We start from the raw sequence: 17,809 nt of genomic DNA on the forward strand, positions 1-17,809 counted from the left end.
GAGGGACCATGTCGTCAGAGAGGTTTGAAGTAAGCCGTAAAGAGAGTAGGGGGGGCTGAGGCGGCTCAAGCATGTGGGTGGTCACACAGGGGTGAAAGGGTCGTCTCCAACAAACCTGTAGCCGCTCGACCTAAGTGTGGCCTCGCTTGGCTCAATCAACACACGAGGCATGCTCAAGCACCCATGTGGATACAGGCATACACATGCACACACACACACACACACACACCCCCGCGCACGCGGACACACACACTCACACATGCGGGCATGCCTGTTTGGATACACACACAGGCACACATAACTGCTATCTCCGCCTACTTAGTCGATCTTGTGAACACCAAACACACACTGCGTGTTTATCTCTCCTTCACATTTCTCCTGTTATCTGACCTTCTCCGTGACATTGTCTATGTGTGTGTGTGTGTGTGTGTGTGTGTGTGTGTGTGTGTGTGTGTGTGTGTGTGTGTGTGTGTGTGTGTGTGTCTTTATGTCTTTCTTCCCAGCTTGTTCTCAGGTTCTGGCTCTGACTATTTGATCTAAGATCAGGGCTGCTGTAATGCCTTCCTTGGTACAGACAGATGATACACTGTGCCCCTTCGGCCTTTCTTAGAACGGCCCAAGATCCATAATCAATACCTACCAAACACACACACACACACAGGCACGTACACACACACACAAACACACACCGACAGACACACAAACAGACACAGACACCGACACAACGACACCGACACCGACACCGACAAACCAACACACACACACACACACACACACACACACAAACACAGGTGCATGCAGACAAATTGCTTGGATAAGCAAATGCCCAGACACACACACACACACACACACACACACACACACACACACACACACACACACACACACACACACACACACACACACACACACACACACACACACACACACACACACACACACACACACCGAGCTGTGCACGTGCAGGGAAGCATCAAAGCCGATCTGATCTGGCTGGAATGTCAGCAACAGGACCTGGACCAGCCCAGCCCAGCCCAGCAGTAGGGCACATGCCTGGGATGGTTCCCAGTGTGACGGGGGCCGCGGGGCTGGGACATGACATAGCCTCCGGAATGGTTCTCAGTATATGCTCCATTCTACCTCCGGTCAATCTGGCAGAGGGATAGACAGGCCGGCTTGATGCAAAAAATACCTAAAAAAACAGGTTGAAGAGACAATGAGGAAGTGTCCGAGGGTGTTTGGCTGTTCATGTGTGGGCGGATGCCTGGGGTGATGGGTGTGTGCGTGTGCGTGTGTGTGTGTGTGTGTGAGTCAGTCTGCGGTGGATGTTAGTTAATTGCATGTTATTCAGTCTTTTATCACTGCCAGAAGTATCAATAAATAATAATCCGGTGCCGTAAACAGTGTGTTGGATTTTTCCCGCTCGACTTGGATACAGATGTGGCTTGTGAAAGGACCAGGGTCCTGCTGGGTTGTTTGTTTCCATCCAAAGGGTATTGGGTATGTTTTGTGTTATTGAAGGAATGCATTCATTTTAATGACTTTGATGACTGCACTATTTAAATGCTCACATTGTGAGTGCACCACTAAGGTTCTTTGTGCGGCCGATGAGCGATCACAGGTTCTATTTGTGTGTTTATCGTATAGCATTATTTATTTATTTACATATTCTTAACAAAATGTTATATGATGTATTAAATGAGGAGGTGAGAAAGTATCATGAGTTGGCAGCTGTTTGTTTATTGGCAGGTGTGATTAAGCCTGGGTTTCGCTCTCTCAAAATGATGGAACTGTCACGATATCCACAGGAATCCTGGTGGTAAGTGAAAGTAACAAACAAAATTGAGAAAAATATTTACAAAGTTACTCTCAAGATTGACTTCCACACCTCTGGACGTTTTGGAAGAGCTTCCACTGTTGTAACCACGACAACTCAAACACCAAACTCTACTTTAACCTCAATGAGAGCAGGTTCATTACCTTTACAACTAAATATAAATCTGAATATCTAACCCTAACGGCTCAGTCCCACCAAACGCCTGGCGTGGAGTGTGGCACTCACTTTCCACTCTCTTTGTATTGGATTATCTACCTTCATAACTAATATGAACCTCGATATCTAACCATAACCCAAACCTAATTTCCCATACAAATAAAAAAAAGGAACAATCAACAGATTCAACCCCAATATCCAGGCTAACTTTATCAGATAAGCATTTACACAGTGAGGAACAGAGTGAGCGTGAGAGAGATACACTATACACTTTGAAGATAAGTTATATGTTGATATTTTTGTTAACCGCCCACTGCCGAAAGGTCAAATACATTTTGTGTGATAATCGACTTGTAACAGTTTCAACAAGCGTAACCATAGCAATTTGTGCAAACAGTACTAACAAGGAACCAAAAATAGATCAGGCAATAATGTATGTGTTTATGCGTTAACCCACCTTCGTCTGTTAGAGACAATGGAATGGCTCCTCCATCACGGTGGGCAACATGATCGGACCACCTCCAATTATTTAGAACGGTTATTGGCCGATAATGATAGGTGGCTGATCGGAGAACCCTTAATTTAGATTTATTGTCACCTTTTTAGCAAGCACATATGGTGCAGCTGTTAAGCCCTTGGAAACCATGATGTATGGCATGCTGCCATTTCTAGAAACAGCCATAAACCTTCACATTTCCCCCAAAATGGAATCACTGTACCTTATCAAAATGAATAAAAGTTTCTGTTAATATCACCAAATTGAATTTACTTCATAAAAGAAACACGGTTGAAATAGCTGTATTTTTCCAAAATAAGTTATATGACTGGCATTTGAAGCACAATCAAAGCGATCATAAATTAACCAAAGATATGCTTAACTAACTTCTTGCATGCTGAAAAGGCATTTCCAATACTTTTCAGATGACTAAACCCATGTCCCATTTAACTTCGGCGAGCTGGCAATAATACGCTACACTGCTATTCAAGATAATACACGATACCATGCTACAGCTTAAATTACAAATAAATCTTTTGAGACCACAGCAAATTGAATTAATCCACTATTACATTCCAGACTTTGGCGCCACAGTGCTGAGGAGACTTTTTGGGTCCGAGTTTTCAACTACTGAAGTGATGTCATATTTCGAGCAGTAGCAATGCGGGGAAAGCACTGTGGATAATCCGATTCCCAAATCAATTGTTCACCCCCGTCCCCCTTCCCGCCTACTTAGCCTCCCACCAATCCTTTAACTGATGCACAAATAGGCATCGCATCAAGCCTCATTCTACGGAGGTCTCTTCTGCCCACACAGGAGGCACACTGCGTCCAGTCGATGGCTGGAAGGTGGGGTTGGGTGAGACGTGGTACTGTTGTCCAACAGTGATTCTCCGGTCTGGGGCACCTGAGGGGCTTTCAACCAGCACCTGAGGGGCTTTCAACCAGCACCTGAGGGGCTTTCCACCAGCACCTGAGGGGCTTCCAACCAGCACCTGAGGGGCTTTCAACCAGCACCTGAGGGGCTTTCAACCAGCACCTGAGGGGCTTTCAACCAGCACCTGAGGGGCTTTCCACCAGCACCTGAGGGGCTTCCCACCAGCACCTGAGGGGCTTCCCACCATCACCTCATACGAAGCCATCAGCCCTGCACTCAAGCACAAATGGGCTGTAATTAAAGAGAGAGAGAGAAGGAGGGAGAGAATAGAAGGAGGAATTACCTGAAAGATAGAGAGCGGTGAGCGAAATACCTGTGTTTGTGTGTGTGTGTGTGTGTGTGTGTGTGTGTGTGTGTGTGTGTGTGTGTGTGTGTGTGTGTGTGTGTGTGTGTGTGTGTGTGTGTGTGTGTGTGTGTGTGTGTAAAAAGGAAGGAGTGAAGGACAGAGAGTGAGAGAGAGAGTAGGGCTCTTCAGTTACCCTGAAATCAAATTGAAGTGCACACTTGTTTGGAAGACATCTGTCGCAAGACACAGCTCATGTGAAGGAACGATATGATTATCATAATCATGATGACATGACCATGCCTAGCCCGGTGATTGGTATTCCAGTCAATACCACACACAATAATGCACAATAACAAATACACATCCATGCAGATATAATGAGGCGGTACTTGTGGGGACCATGTTGGAGATAGAGAAAGCAATTTCATGTCAAAGTCAGGCATTCAGGGACACAAATTGAATTCTTTGCCCTTTGCAAACCAAAGATTCCTCCTTGTACGCCTCACTATATCTGTCCAAACAGGGACAGTGTTCGCACTGTGACCTACAAAAATAAATTGTGTCTGAAAAGCTGTGTGTCTTGGTCTATGTGTGTGTGTATCTGTGGACGCACGTGCACGTGTGTATCTATGTGTACCCGCATGTGTGTGTGTGTGTGTGTGCTTGTGTACGTGCGTGTGTGCATTCAAGTGTGCACGTGTGTATGCATGTGTACCTGCATGTATATGTGTAATAGCGAGGGATCATTTTCACACCTGAATTTGGAGGATTTGGTTCGTTCAGGCTGTTGCACTTTTATTTGGTTGGGTTAGCATTCACAGAGGTCTTTGTCAAGTGAACGGTTAGCCAATGTAAACATATGTCACGTTGTCGTTCTTCTATTGGCCAGGAAATCCATGGGGAAAACTCAGAATGCATCCTTGTACAACAATAATGGAGCAACAACTTTGTGTGGTCTTGGGTTTTGTTCATTTCACTATGGTGTAAGTACAAACTATTTGCACCACATCCAACCGTGACTTATTGTATCCAGGCTAATTATGTTTATTATTCCCAGTTTGTTGCAAAAGAGTAAATTCAACCCACAATGCATTGTATACTGGTTCACTTCTGTTAGTTGAGTCGGATCACGTTCACACCTAAAGCGACGCGTACCAGAATTGACTTTGAAGCTGACCAAGATCCCGGTTTTCAAGCAGGCAAACAAACAAACAAACCGTACTATCGTTGGGAAACGATCAAAGGCTTGATGTAAAGGGACCGAACAGCTCAATTGTGAAAGGCCAGGACTCTCTCTCTCTCTCTCTCTCTCTCTCTCTCTCTCTCTCTCTCTCTCTCTCTCTCTCTCTCTCACTCTCTCTCTCTCTCTCTCTCTCTCTCTCTCTCTCTCTCTCTCTCTCTCTCTCTCTACGTATAATTCACTGTGCTGCTGCTACCACAGTGGGGTCGATCAATAGCCAATTAAACACAAGGTATCTGCGGCCTGCAGAGACCAACAGGGCACCGGGTGCCAAAGGAATCAAGTATGCAAGAATCGATGCAATGGACAGGAAACATCAGGAAGAGACAGGGGTGAGAGGCTGAGGGCACACACGCACATACATATACATTCTCTCTCTCTCTCTCTCTCTCTCTCTCTCTCTCTCTCTCTCTCTCTCTCTCTCTCTCTCTCTCTCTCTCTCTCTCTCTCTCTCTCTCTCTCTCTCTCTCTCTCTCTCTCTCTCTCTCTCTCTCTCTCTCTCTCTCTCTCTCTCTCTCTCTCTCTCTCTCTCTCTCTCTCTCTCTCTCCAGCATTTTTTTCCCAGTTTTGATCGGCCTTAGGGAATGGGCCGACAAGGTGTGTGTGCCTTTGCGCTTGAACAAGCTTGATCCTATACAACAAGCATTCACGTCATGTCCTCCTCATTGACTACATGAGGAATCTGTGACGTCATTTGCTAATACCTTTAGAAGCACACATACCCTTATCAAACATGATCATCATCAATCACCCCAGAGCATCGATCCCTTTCCCGTTTTTCCGTCTCCATAAACTCACTCACACGCAGACAGAGGGCCCAATCTTGCATCCGGCGCAATTGACTTAATCACTGGCGCATGTGTCGTTGCTAGTTTGCAACTGGCGTAGTGTTCTTTTCCCTCCTGCGCCACGCGTCGGTAAATTAGGGAATAATCTTGCACCCCAAGGGGCGATTCGGCGAAAGGAGGAGGCATGTTCTGGCGCAAACGTTCCCTGGTGCTATTTTGCAGTTTCAGAAACCACTTGTGCCACAAACCAGGAAATACCTGGTTCAAAGTCAGTGGCGCGTTGTTCAGATGCTATTTGAAGGGCGCATGCATAATGTTGCTTGTGCACCTCGCGCATACACTTTGCTTCTCTCATCTACCTAGCCACACATTCTTGGTAAATTATTTGGGAAAGAACAGCTGATACAGCGGCAATAAGTTGCACTTTTAAATCAATGCATCTGCAAACACCGTACAGAAAACACATATTTTCTGGACACAGACATCGTGTACATGCCCATAACTTTTAGGATTGATGAGTATTTGATCGTGAGAAAACATTGTTTTACCACGAGTGAGTGTTAAAAAGAATGCGCGCGTGTGTGCGTCCATCTGTTTTAAACACACGCAAACTAAACACGTAATTGCAATGTATATTAACGGGGGGACACATGCATATTAGGAACACAAGTCTATAACAATAATGCATACAATACTGATAAGAAACAATGTTTATAATGTATTGCGTATATCATTAAATAGAACCACAGTTACCGCATATCATATGTTATATCATATGCGTTTTCTTTGCCGAAATTTATTTGAGGACTCAGTATTTCTGAAGTTGTGGAAGAAAACCTTATTTCATGTGTGAATTAGGCCATATTATTTGGCCAAAAACTGAGCCATTTGAAGTTTGAAATCCATGTGCATCTGTCTCATCGGAGACTGCAGACGCGCTGTCAAAACATGAACTCGTCAGATTCAAATGCGCTCATGGCTCTTAAAGGGGATGGGAGCTGGCACTCTCATTGGTTTATTGCACGTTACGCCCAAACCACACCTACGGGTAATAAGGCTACTTCAGACCAACCCTCTTTAGATATGCGCCGGGCGCAAGAGTCATTTTTCGCGCCGGTGAACTAGCGGCATCGCCGTAGAACCGCCCACAAAGCTACTTGCGCTTGCCGCTTCTCACTTGCGTTTCAGACCGTTAAAAGTGTTTTACCGGGGTCTCACAGCACAACGGGCGAGACACTAAATATGAACCTCCCCCCACACGCCCTCCACCCCCCACACACCTCACCCTTCTCCCCCAAAGCCCCTGAAGGCTCCCCAGCCGCGGAACCGACACCCTACCGTGGGGGCCTCCTAAACAGCCCATCATTCACACGGAAAGCATAGCAGCGGCTATGCCCCGACATCCCGTCTCCCTCTCCCTCTCTCTCTCTCCCACACATTCTACATACCTCTCTCTACCGACAGCCTCCGCCGCCGCCGCCGCCGCCGCCACTAGCCGGCCCTCGGTGGGGGGCCGGGGCGATTCAGTGGCCCGCTTTGATCTAGGGGCCTAGGTTATCTGCCTGTCCCGGCTTATTTTAGCCCCTCATTTTCGCCACGCTTCACTTTGAAGTCTACCGCTCGCCGGAGCGGCGGAGCAGACGCCGGTGGTGAGCGGAGGCCGAACCAGAGGGGCCGGCCACGCGCTCAGAGTGAAGGGGCTCTTCAGCGCCGCCGGGCTGTTATCCCGTAGCACGGTGTTCCCCGCTGTGCCACAGCCGGGGGGCTAATAGACTCATGGTTCCAGGTGTAGGGGGCAGCAGCAGCAGCAGCCTGGAGAAGCTCTACAAGCCTGCTCAACGACTCACTTAATCTGAGGCAACTTGTTGGATAAACAGAACGACGGGAGGGAGGGAGAACCACAAAGCCTCGATAGACAGCGGTCCACCGGGGAATCTTGGTGCTTATACATTCTGGGAAGTATCTTGCAGGCAGGCCAGCAGATTGCTGCAGCAGATGGGGGGGGGGTGATGGACGCTGGATGTCTTACCTGTGGCCGTGGAAGGTGGATCGGGGGGGGATCAATCAGGGGGAAGAGAGTGTTGAGCCAAAGTCTGCTTGTCACTCACAAGAGCGGGAAACCCTAGAGAGCTGACAGAAGGGGAAAAAAAAACAGGGAGTTAGTGAGTGCTCGTTGAGGAGCGGCAGACTTAAGCCTGTGGTATTCCCAGTATAGCTACATGGACCTCATCACCCACGCCTCTCACCCTTTGTTCTAGTTTGACTTAAAAAGCTAAATACACCTGCTTAGCCAGAGGCCTGCGAACCGTACAGATTTCACCTGGCTCGGTGTGCTCTGTACATTCAGAAGGATCTCTATCCTACAGGGAACTTTGGAAATGAAATGAGGTTAGCGCACAGCTGAGATTGTATGCAAATGCCCCCCTTTTAATTCTGTATGAGATGTTTGTACTTTTCTTTTCCTTCGAAAGTTCTGGGCTGCAGTGATGATACATCCTGTACATGCATGGTGGAGATGGCATAGTGTAAGATCCTAAGTGTTCGAATTATTGTCATAACATAACTATGCCCAAAACAGAATTCCCTTAAACATTCCCTTAAACAACTGAACAATTCTTTCCTTTTCAACTTTTTTTTAAACATTTCTCTAATTAGTCATGTGATTATTTGGCAATGTGGTGGCTTCCTTGGATCTGAGCGGTGATCACCCCTTACCCACTACATATTAATGAATGAGGAAACAGCAAGGAAAAGGAGGTCAATAATACTCTGCCATGCATCCCTCCTGCGCAGTGATCATTACAATTTGAAGAGCATCCACACTACAGTTCATTAGTGTGCGTACACAACACACTGAGATGCAGAGCAGCCTGGCCCCGGCTTTGCAGAGAGAGAGAGAGAGAGAGAGAGAGAGAGAGAGAGAGAGAGAGAGAGAGAGAGAGAGAGAGAGAGAGACCTTGCGCAGTGCATCAGAAAGCAAGCGAGACAAACAGGAAGGGCTACATGTTGAAGAGGAAGGAGGCGGGCCTGCCCAATTTCTTTCTCCCTGCTGTCAAAAAAAAAAACACACCATGATGACAACAGAACAAATGGACACCTACACAGCGGCCAACACACAACATTCAAAAAGCAGATGCCTACGTGAAGCACTTCCAAAGAATTTCAAAGTAATGCAGGTCGGCTGGCGGCTTGAAGGATGGTCCTTCTGCGGCACCTCCAGGTGAGAGGAGCAGCAGAACACGCCCGACAGCTGATTTAAAGCCACAATCTTGAATGAGGGCAGTCTGCTTCCCCCCCCCACTGGCTGACACACGAGGACACTGCAGCGGCACCAGCATTTCATTTCCATCCTATGATGAGAAATGGCAGCTACAGTATCCCTTTATTTTACCCCGCTCTTACCCCGCTTTTACCCATGCATGAAATGTTATCAACATTTTAAGATTGAACCGAAGAGTGAAGCGAAAATAATGGACCCTGGGGACGGGACTTGAAATTGTATAAGCTTCACGTCGGAAGAAGCAGGGGTCGGTGCGTCATGTATCGGTGGATGGATGTGATGAACGGATGTAAATATCAAGACGTGAACGTGGATAGGTAAATGTCAACATGTTAATGTTTATGTAAAGGGAGAGACATAAATCCTAAGATGTAAACGTTGAGATGTAAATACCGAGATGTAAACGTTGAGATATAAATTTAGAAATGCAAATGTAGATGTACGGGTCGAGATGCAACTGTAGATGTAAACGTTGTCAGATGTCAGTGAAGCGATGTCAATTTAGAGACACACATGTAGAGATGGACATGTCGAAATGTAAATGACAAGATGCATATCTGGAGACGTAAATGTCAGGATGTAATTAAAGAGATTTAGATGTAGAGATGCAAACGTAGATGTTAACGTTGAGATGTAACTGTAGAAAGGCAAATGTAGAGACACACATGCAGAGATGGTCATGTCGGGCAGTAAATGTCAAGATGTAAATCTCGCGACGTAAATGTCAGGGTGTAATTAAAGAAATGTAATCGTAGAGATGTAAACGAAGAGATGCAATGCCAGGCCGTTTAATCAGCATCCACCGCTACAGCTATAAACAACCTGTAATTTGGCCGCCGTCGCAATCACTCATCCCGTGCAATACTCAAACCGCGTGCATCCCTTTACCGTAGTGTGCACGTGCCACGCTCAGGGCTTACATGTATGCATGCATGTGCGCTAATGTGCCATTGGCACGCGTGTGTGATTTTGCAGCGCATCTGTGTGGGCAACGGGACGTATAGAACACATGCTTCCACCACATTCTGCACTCTAAGCTACGGGGAGGAAATAGGACTCCACGGATACCCACGCTACTATCACTGCTGCAACCGGGGGTCTCCGGCATGCACCCCACGCAATGGTCCCATCCAGGGCATAGGGGGTCTCCGGCATGCAGCCCACCCACTGGCCCCGACCAGGGGATAGGGTTCCGTGACCTTTGGCGTCCAGCGATGGGCCTTTGTTCAGAAGACTTCCAAACGGCAACTCGTGAGCTTAACAACGGAGGACGGAAGGCGTCTTTTGCATTTCGTTAGGGGAGAGTTTAAGGGTGAGACTGTATGATTTGCAGTGAGTTATAGCTAGGAAGATGGTTAACCCGGTTGTAAAAGGAGAGAAGGGGAGGGTGGGAAGGAAGGGGTGGGGGGGGGAGGTGGTGAAACGTGGCGTTGGTGCATCGTGCGGTAATGGGGGTATCATCTGTCTCAAGGGAAGGGGGCCTGCAGCTGTCCGTACTGCCGAGCGAACACAGCTGTGAGCAGAGTGGCGTAAAGCGCTGGATGCATGCATGTGCCCTAAACGGAACGACAGTGAGGTGGAAAAACGGACGGCTTTTAGCCACGATGAGCGTGTTAATCCGCCCTGCGGGGCGAGAGAGATCATGCCCTGGGGCTAAACTACCATGTATTTCTTTATGTGTTTGTTTGCATTCTGCCTTAGGCAAAAGTAATGGATTCCGCTGTGCTTTTGTGCATCTTTTATGAGGTTTAGGAGCATCCCTTTTAAAAGAGATGTGTATACCAGGAGGTTAATAAGGAAAGGAGCCCACTTGAGTTAAAATCTTCTGTTGAAAGTAATGAATGACATGCCCTGCAGCAACAGCATTTTACTGGAGGCATTTACATGCTGGTGTGCATGGATGGAAGGAGGGTGAGATTTTGTGCTTGATTTCCATTCCCGTCACTGACGGGTCGGGCCCAGGGTAATTGAAACCATGTGATGTGGAACAAAGCCCATCTGCCTCAACATAAAGGGGATCACTCCTGGTTCTGGGGCTCTGACACACTATTGATCATGTCTGGGTTGAGTACTGATATTCACATCATAATCAAAAAAGGACGTGTCCCCATGTAGGATCAATGCGGCGGCACCTGCATGCAATTTGCATCCGTAGTAGACAGCAAAGCACATTTTTAGTAATAGAAACCATCTCTTTTGTAGGCTGTGAGCGTTGTCGGTCATACATCTCTAAACTCCCTGAACCCCCTCCAAACAAACACCCTGAAACAACTTCTCATGAGCCATGTCCCCCAGACATTTCATCACAAATTCCACTGTTAAACATGAGTGGAATTCCTGTTCCTAACCACTTCTCTTAAACATGGCTCCACCAGAGTGAAGTCATGTCAACGACTTCCCCGGCCTAATCCCACCCGGGTATGGTTCACGCTGAAAACCTCCCAGTCAGCTGCGCGCGCTCTCTCTCTCTCTCTCTCTCTCTCTCTCTCTCTCTCTCTCTCTCTCTCTCTCTCTCTCTCTCTCTCTCTCTCTCTCTCTCTCTCTCTCTCTCTCTCTCTCTCTCTCTCTCTCTCTCTCTCTCTCTCTCTCTCTCTCTACAAACACTTTTCTTGACAATCTCCACCCCACCCCCCCCCCCCTCACACACGCATGTGCATGCATTGTGATGCACTCAGCGGTGTGGCACCTCGACGTCGCTGCGAGGAGAGAGTAGGGGAATGGAAGCAGCTCAAGGCTGGGAGAAGGGAAGGTCCAGGCAGCCATTAGATCTTGGTTGCAGGGTAGTAGGGTGTGTGTGGAGGGGGGGGGGGGGGGGGGGGGGGGGTAAAGATACTAGGTTAGCGTTCACTCTTCAAAAACCCACCTCCCTCCGGCGGTTGTGAATCAAAAACTCTCTGCTTTCAACAGAAACCAGGGCGTGTTACTAAGGGCCGGGTTCTTATCAGGGTAAATTGCTGTGTAACTCAAGCCCCCCCCCCGTGTGTGTGTGTGTGTGTGTGTGTGTGTGTGTGTGTGTGTGTGTGTGTGTGTGTGTGTGTGTGTGTGTGTGTGTGTGTGTGTGTGTGTGTGCACGAGGGTCCGTGCGGAGCTGGGTGTGCGCCACTGTAGACGCTGGCAGCGGGCCAGACAGAGTGGCATTGCTGACTGATGAGTCGCGCCCACCGGTGCCTGGCCCAAGAGCTGCATTAAAGAAAGGACAGCACTAAAAATCAATGGGCCACCGTGACCACCGCAATTGCTTTCTTCACCGGGAGGGTGAAAAAGATGTGACAGCACACACTGTAGCCCTGATCGTAATACCCTGGTATTGATAGCAGAGTAGTGGGGAGATAATGGAACATTCACTGTCCGTCGATTGTAACACGATTGTTTCATATTTCGTTTGTCTGGCTTGCCCTTGTGAAAATTTCAATGCAATTCCTCGGCCCGATCTTTCATCTCTCAATCCTCACAACGGCGGAGCAGTCGCTCTGTGCCTAACAACCGGCGCGTTGTACTTGGATGTGATAGGGAGATATCCCCAAGGGATTCGGTGGAAGAAGACCATAAGGAAGACTTCTATTACTTCATTGTTTTCCCCCATCATCAATCATGTGTACTAACTAAAAACGCTGGTTAAACGAAAATAAAGCTGTATCTTCCCCATGTCTTCCCAATGCCTACTCTGTGGTAAAGAGGTATTTAGGTGGCTTGGCTTCCAACGTTTGTGTTGCGCTTCATGTTATATTATGTTTTACAACAGTTCTCATTTACAATATGCCACCCCTACACATTTGCTATGGTACTTGCCCATCCGACTATCTCTTATAATCTGAAAGGAAATGTCGGGTCCTATCAGAACGTGCACGTGCCTGCGTGCGAGTGTGTGTGTGTGTGTTGTTTAATGTGGGTTCAGGGTTCACGGAAGGCAGCCCGGCGAAGAGTTATAGCTGCTCTACTACTATCTCATCAGCCCTGGTGTCATCCATCATGTATCTGTAAAGGCCTCACTATCACTAAACAATAAACAACCCCATGCTGGCAAATCACATAACACAAGCACAAACACACATCGCACGCACACACACACACACACACACACACACACACACACACACACACACACACACACACACACACACACACACACACACTCGCTGCTTTACCACTCAGGGTCAACAAACACTAGTATAGAGCAGCCCACCAAGTGGGACAGAAAGAAATATGGGCTTCTGGCCTGTAGACAATGTGGCATGCTTTATTATCTATTTATGTGTGTGTGCGTATGTGTGTGCATGTGCGTGGAAAATGTATTATGCACTGCACAACATAATGTGTTCTTTTGAACAAACAAGCAGTAATGGAGAGTGTTGAAGCCGCATGAGACATGATAAAAATTAAAATGAACCAATTAAAAGATTCTGGACAATGTACAAACACAGTAGTAGCGAAAGCAGGATGGATCCCAAGAGCGAAGAAACAAAAGCAAACAGAACAGAGATGTTTATATGGTTGACCAGTTTGACAAATTGGTTGAAAATGTTCAACGGTTGCGTTATAGCAATTCCACTTGTAGCCAATTTCCTTCAGTTTTGTTAAGAGAATAAATCAAGTCATTTTATGGCCTCAGGTCTCTGTATGTTTTAGGGTCTGTGTTTTTATTCGTGTTAGTTTTGTTATGTCGGTTCCGAGCCGTAACCATGTTTGCCCGCTCTACAACAATAGCCATGAAACAGATGGTTTGCTCGCTGACGCTCCCAAAGCCCAAATAAAATGGTAATAAGCCTCATTTATAGGTCACTTTTCCAGGGTAAGCGATTCCCATAGAATAAAAATATAAAACCCGACGGCGTGTTACCAAAAATACACTCATCATCCAAATACCAAAGCCACATGGCAGGCCCAGGCCAGTGGAAAGGTCACACTCACACAAGCCACAAACTCTGTCTCGAGCCACCCAGAGCACCAGACGACCAGACGCAGACACCCAGAGAGAAAGCACCAGTACCCCAAAGCGACAGGATGCTGACGCATAGAAGAAGACCGGTGGTGACTGCAGTACAGAGGAGTCCATCTCTCACCAGGGGCCGTGTAAGACCTCATGAACGTCGCCAAGGATGAAAAAAATAAAGATGAAAAAATATATATACACACCGGGAGCTTCAACATAAAAGCCCTCAGGCGTGCTCGTTGTGATTACCTGTGATTAGTCGGCGGAAAATATTGTGCATGTCTAAACGCCTGTGAGTGTTTCAATTGGCCTCCAGCAAGGTGCTGTCATCAAATGGTTTGTAGAAACAAGAACAGCGGCCGCAAGGTTCTCTCTTGTCTTCGCTCTCGTCTTCCCTTGTCTGGCAAATCTCTGGCAGTCAGCGCACAAGACCGCTGGCAGCGCGTTGCGGGTTGGCAGCACTTATCGAGGCATATTTCAAGATAATAATTAATTGTGAAGCCAAGGGGCTTTCGGCCTTTGTATCTGTTCTGTTTGGTTGTATCAGGCATGCGATTGTGCTTCTTGAATGTTTCCAAGGTCTTCACAGGTAAATCAATTCAGAGTTGAAGAGTCGTTGTGTCCAACACAACAAGGACATTGTGCGGGAAAACCTCAAGCATCTTCACACATGAACACAAGCTATTCACATGCCCTTTACTCATCCTCCAGACATGACATACATCCGTCCATAATGCATCAGTCGGCCCCCGTGTCACGAATCCTACGGACGAGTACGGTTACAAACGTCATCGTCCCATCCTTGCGATCTGGTGCAGGGGAGGGAAGGCGTCTGCAGACTGCTGAACACGGAGATCATTGATCCCCGTCAGCCAGGGCGCCAGCGCCTGCCACAGGGCACGGCCCTTCTTTTGTGTCAGTTTGGTGAAATTGGACCACGGGGAACCCGGTCCGGTCGGACTCCGTTTCCCTACTCGTCTCGCTTGGTAGACTGCGCAAAACAACTTTAGACTCTGTCGTGTTCCTATTCGCAGCCACAGGCTAAGAAAGACGAGTCATCCGGCCACGTAGCACTGACACACGCGCTGAGTATTCTGGAGTCATTTTCTAAATAGGATTTTGTATTTATTTTTAATTGCTTCATTACATCGAATGAAAAGTCATGCACAGTCTCGTTGCTCCGTGCTCTGTTTGAAATACGTTCAAGTATTTCGAGTGTCAGGGGTCCTTATTTGCTACCCGTTTAATGGATTGCATGAGTGGCTCCCAGCATCACTGACTTCGCGACGGGTCCACATGAAAGCCGGCGGAGCGAGGCCCAGGTGAGGGGTAAGAGGAGATCCTGACCCCGGCTAGATAAGTAACCGTATTCATAACCATCATTGCTGGGGATGGGAGAGATGAAGGAGTGGGTGTGGGGAGAGAGAGACAGCGGGGGATTGTTTGAATTAGTGCCGATATGCAGGTTGTCATGCAGCTGTGTGTATAATACAATTAATTGCGACCAGATGTGTTTTTACTGCGTTTTGCTTTTATCTATGGGGATGTCTTTGAGTGTCTGTCCGTGTGGGTGTGCATGTGTGTGTGCGTGTGCGTGTGTGTGCGCGTGTGCGCGCGCGTGTGTGTGTTATGGTAAGCAAGCACACAGGCCTTCCACTGTTCGAGGAGACTTTCCAAGTGTGTCCAAGGATTGGCCATCAACCCTGTGTTGTCCTCCAGGATCACTGTCGCCCCTGATCCAACAGGCCACTGCAGGCATCTGCAGACTCAGCTTAGCCAAACACGTCATTCTCCCCCAGAAAGGAGAAACCGCCCAGCGGCAGCATCTGCTGGGTTCCTGCCACGCAGTGCTGCAGCTGTGCAGCTGTGCAGCCATCCATCGGAGTATGCATACAAACACACTCACATTAGAAAACACACAGTCACACACATACACACACACGGACACACACTCACAAATGATCATCCGTCACTGGGGATGAGCGGGCGTAGCGCTGGTGGGTGTGGTGTGGGTGGTGACGTTGGGTTGACAAGTGATACATCTCAATGGGTAGGACCTGTCATCACCCTTGACCTTGCAAAGCCTACTGTGTCATTCATTGGCATATATGAGCCTTCAACCCGTTTGGAGGTTGGAGTTCATCTTAAAACGTATGTTCTGCTCGGCTGGGGCTCCCCCCCAACAAAACACTGAGGCTTCTGAACATGCGAGCCATTTCCAGGAATGAGTGACTTGTTTTTCTCCTTTGAACGTGACACCTCTGAGGCCATCCCCTTCCGAGCCCCTTTTTTATTGTTCCTCACAGCCAGATGCCGCGTGATGGACGGCTCCCCGCCGTGCTGCACGCAACACGCCTCTCCGCCACATGGCTGAGGTTTAGTGGCTCGCATCCTCCATGCTCATTCTCAAGGCTCAACCAGTTTGAGTTGCTTAACAGCGTCCTGGACATATGGCCGCGATCGCAAGTCTAGCAGCGCCTCTCGCGCTCTCTGGAGGAGCTTAAATCCAAGGCACTGGCAGCTCACCCACCCCCCGCTCGCTGCGTTCACATTGCAGTCTTTACGCCGAGGTGAGGAACCGTGGGACCGGGAGCAGGGGAGGGTTTGGGCGGTGTGTGGGAGGTGATAATGCCCTGTTCGATGCAAGGCACGGAACAGGGGTAGGGAACGAAAAACAGGGGAAATATGTGCAGCCTGAAAGCATAATTAGCGGAAAAACAGTTATCGTCTGTTCCCCGTCATGTTCCTGGCCCCCTCGAGCGGTAGGGGTGGGTCATATGCCTACCGCCCCGAGACTGTCGGGGCGAAGCAGACACTCTGTCAGCGAAGGAGAAGGAGAAGGAGAAGGAGGAGAAGGAGAAGAAGAAGAAGAAGAAGAAGAAGCAGCAGCAGAAGCAGCAGCAGCTAACCACAGCTCTTGCTTGGCTTCTTCGCCAGCCCATACATCTTTGGGAGAGATTATGTACGGACAGAAGACCCGAGTTGACCCCACAGTTGCAACATCTGGCATCACGTTGAGACATGGATGAAACACACACACATACAAACACACACACAAACACACTGATTACCGTTTCATCTTCCTTGTCCAGATCACAAGGGGCCTGCACACTGGAGACGAGAGGTCTCCTGTTTGCTGTAACAACACATTCCAGAGCCGCTGAGCTGCCATCAATTTACTGCCACCACCACCACTTCTGCTTAATGCTCATGGGTGTTGAAATTCAAGGCGAGGGTCAGTCGGGGTGTGTGCGTGTGTGAGCCTGCGTGTGTATGTTCTAGGCTAGTTCCGATCGGATCACATCTTGACAATTGGATTATATTAGCAATTTGAGGCCGGATCGACAACTCGTTTTTCCAGCCCTAATATTAAGCCGATTTTAACTCTTGAGAACAAACTCCATAAAAACACAACTATAAACACTCGCTTCGGTGTAACGGGACGGTGAAAATATCAGGTGTTTTTCAGTCAAACACGTCTTAAACCTAATTTGCAAATAATCTGTCGGACCACCTCGAATCATTTGGATTCTAATAAATATTATTATTATTATTACTATACTAAGTATACAACTTTTTTATAAGATATCTTTCACTCAACGTTCGGTGAATGCTAAAATAAGAGGCTTGAGGCCAAGTGCCACGTTCAGACAGAGTCTACGTGCGCTCAGGAATAATATCCAAACTAAGATGTTAAAATGAATCATCTCTAGAATCAGCGCCCTACTGTGCCTTGTCCGATATTTCTGACAGAGCAGCATGTCCACCCGCTTGGCCCTGCTAATCAGCGCAAGTGGTGACTGAACTTTAAATTCGGTCGGCCGTCTCTTTCTCGTGGATCTGGCGCCCCGCATCGCCA

The 17,809-nt window shown here is 47.9% G+C and overlaps 1 protein-coding gene across 6 annotated transcripts in view; it reads right to left on the minus strand.

The window, feature by feature from the left end:
- The window catches only part of tspan9a (tetraspanin 9a), a 139,202-nt gene that overhangs the window by 92,618 nt on the left and 28,775 nt on the right, over positions 1-17,809 (minus strand). For 5 of the 6 annotated variants that reach the window (XM_060060807.1, XM_060060810.1, XM_060060805.1 and 2 more), the window contains one exon: positions 7,770-7,870. The exons of the other annotated variant lie outside the window; for it this stretch is intronic. The gene's annotated coding sequence lies outside the window, so the exon portion shown is untranslated. The remainder of the gene's footprint in view (positions 1-7,769; positions 7,871-17,809) is intronic. 6 annotated transcript variants of the gene reach the window in all.

Source organism: Gadus macrocephalus, chromosome 9 (assembly GCF_031168955.1).
Source record: "Gadus macrocephalus chromosome 9, ASM3116895v1".
NCBI lineage: Eukaryota > Metazoa > Chordata > Actinopteri > Gadiformes > Gadidae > Gadus > Gadus macrocephalus.